Raw genomic sequence first — 3286 nt, 5'->3', positions numbered from 1 at the left:
AGGCGTGAGAACCATGACACCCGGCTGGATTGTATTAAGACCCTAGTGGACAGTAGTTAAATATGGAGTCTCTTTCTTACTGAAGTCAATATGTCCCAATTTTCTAGCTTGGGATGCAAAATAAAAACACACTGTTTTTTGATCAAGTTAAATGATGAACTCTCATCCTAGCTGTGGTGTGAGCAGCTCTCTTTTATGGTTTAGAGTCTCTACTTACACTAGTATATCTGCTACAATCTCAGGGTGATTTTTTTTTTTTTTTGGTTTTTCGAGACAGGGTTTCTCTGTGTAGCTTTGCGCCTTTCCTGGAACTCATTTGGTAGTCCAGGCTGGCCTCGAACTCACAGAGATCCGCCTGGCTCTGCCTCCCGAGTGCTGGGATTAAAGGCGTGCGCCACCACCGCCCAGCGATTTTTTTTTTTTTTTTTTTTAGCTCAAGTTAGCCCAAAGATAGTCCTGTTCACTATTCTATTTTTTCCCTCTATTTTCACAATGGAGACCACCATAACTCAGCTGGTACTGGCATCTGGATGGCTACATTGTCTGTTGAAATAAAATACGCTTCAAGCAGAGCACCTCCCCGTCAAGACTGACCTAGTAACCCAGGAGAATGGTGCAGAATTTGGTCTCCTTTGAAATGCATTATCGGCTAAAGCACTTCCTCACATAGAAATCTGGTATAACACGGGCTCGGCTGTACTAGTTTCCAGGGGGCTGCCATCAGCACTGCTACTAAGAGGCTTAAAACAACAGAAATGTGCAGACCCCCCCGGTTCTAGAGGCTGGATGTTTAAAGCAAGGGATTGGCTTTAGAGAATCTTCCTTCTTTGAAGCTGATAATCCTTCATATCTCTTAGCAAAGTGCATTTATCCACCTTAACGCTATCCGAAGCCTAACACTTCAAGCATTGGGTAGTTTGGATCCCTTCCTCTATGGAGTATTCCGTCTATCGATGGCCTGGAATCAAACTTGCTTTGTTGTTATTTAGGACTTTGAGTCTTAAAAAAAACACACAGACAAACACACACACGGGAGGGGGCATTATTTTCCCCCGCTGGTGTTTTAGTGTAAGCTGAGATTGAGACTCACATACCAAGTCCCTGGTCGGTGACTTCTTGGTTTTTACACCACAGACAGCTAAGCTGACTGTGCGTTTCACTGCTGCACGCCTGTTCTCTCCTGTCATGACTACCTGATCGCAGGAGACTCTCTCTCTCTCTGCGTAGTGTTACCTGCTTAACATATTTGTGTATCGATGGCTCTGCTCCTGTCTAATGTGTCCTTCCTCTGTGCTTATTAATTGACCCAGTAGCTCTTCACTAGTAATCTATGCACAAAAGTTGTCCCACTGTCACAAAGGAAACAAAGACAAGAGGCAAGCAGTCACTTCAGTATAAATTAAGTATCTGTAAGTGGCAGAAGAAAAATAAATAAAAGCATAGCCGAAATCTTAGGAAAGCCTTAGACTAGTCCCAGGAGGTAGAGAGTGAATTTAAAATTGAATTACCTGAGATCCTCAAAATCTCCCTAATCATTTCCTTCTTGGCATTCCCAGGACAGCACACAGGCCCCCAGCTTCTCTGTATCATTGTCTCCATTGATATATGAACTCAATGAAATTGGCTAATCAGTTTATGCCCAGTCTCTTCTCTGCATGTACTTCTTCAGGTTATAGTCATGTGTACAAAGTATGCCAGTGGAAATACAAGGGGTGATGGATAATTCAGTGAGGTCTACAGTCAGGATGGGAGTGATGACGTTCCCCTGCCTGCTCATCAATGAGATCAGAGATACAGGTTAGATCCATAGAGCAGCATGTTGTATGTGGGGTGGGAACAGAAGGCTCATACTCTCATTATCAGTGACATGGAGCTGTGAGGCAGAGTATAGTGGGCCATATCAATCCCCAGAAGGAAAACACCACACACCAGTTGCCAATCTTAATGGAGGACATTACAGACTTTCCCCTTCCTGTTCAGCAAATACTGTGTCCCCCCAGAAAACTGTGTGCATCAATGATAGGTCCAAGGGGGGAAGACTCTAAGCAGCTCCTCAATTTCTTATAAGATTCTTAGATCTATCAGGCTCCTACATCTGGCAGGAAGCTTTGCATAGACTCAGCTCCTGTATTATGTGTCTGGTGAGATGGCAAGTCAGGCAGATAATTTTTATTTTTCACAGATAGGCTGAAAAAAATCAACAGACGTGTAGGCTCCATGGCAAATCAGTTTCTGGAGGCTCGAGAGAGCTGCTTAGGACATATGGAGTGTCATATGCTCAGGATCAGCTTTGCTCTGCAGCTGTGGGACCCTGGAAGCAATCCAATCTGAGGGTTTTTTTCCCCAAGCATTGCTGGGTTGCTGCATCGAAGCAGAGCAAAGCATCCTGTCCTAGGAGAGATGAGGACACAGGCTGGGGCTGGGCTCTTTCCAACATTGCCTCCTTATATCTGCTTTCACATCCTTGTTACTTCATGCTGGAGAATTAAGCAAGAGGGAGAAGATATAAGTTTGCCGAGGTCACCTGTCTTTCCACAGAAGCCAGATGAAAGGTGAGGTCACAAAGAGAGAGGGAAGACTGGGTCAGACATGTGGAAGATGTTATGACAGTTTCCCAGAAAACAGAAATACATAACAATAGGTTTAGCTTAGTGAGTGATTGATGCCTGGGTGAGAAGGATGGTGAAGAACCACATTGAAGATACAAAGAAGTAAGCAGAAATAGACCAGAAAATGGGAATAAAGCCAGATGGTGAGAATCCACCAAACAGGCCACAAATAGTCCAGGTATTTTACGTTTAAAAGAATCCCACTAGAGTTAGACTGCATTCTCCCTTCTTCCTGATATTGGTTACTTCTCTTTTGTTTCAACCAATATATAAAAATATATAGTTCTTGAATATGGAAAACTTTGGTAAAACTAGTGCAAATTGATGAAAAGATTTAAATTTGTAATTACATAAAACTTGGAAAACATGTGCTCTTTATCGATATTTCTAAAAAGCTGATAGGGAGACAAAAATATGAATCTCTTCAGGATTGATTCATTTGTTGCAGAATTATGGTTAACAAACTAGCAGGAATCTTTAAGAATACTTGGAAACCCACTAGGCTGATGTACTAATTACTTGTCTTTTGGCTGTGACAAAAAAAAAAAATAGCTGACAAAGAAGCTTAAGAAAGGGAGGGTTTATTTTGTCTCATGATTTCAGGGTACAGTCTACCATGGTGGGGAAGGCACGCTGGCAGGAACCGGAGCAACTGGTCCATTGCATCTGCAGACAGG

The sequence above is a fragment of the Peromyscus californicus genome, unplaced genomic scaffold (assembly GCF_007827085.1).
Source record: "Peromyscus californicus insignis strain IS unplaced genomic scaffold, ASM782708v3 Scaffold_22__1_contigs__length_63687245, whole genome shotgun sequence".
Lineage (NCBI taxonomy): Eukaryota > Metazoa > Chordata > Mammalia > Rodentia > Cricetidae > Peromyscus > Peromyscus californicus.
This window is presented reverse-complemented; position numbering follows the sequence as displayed.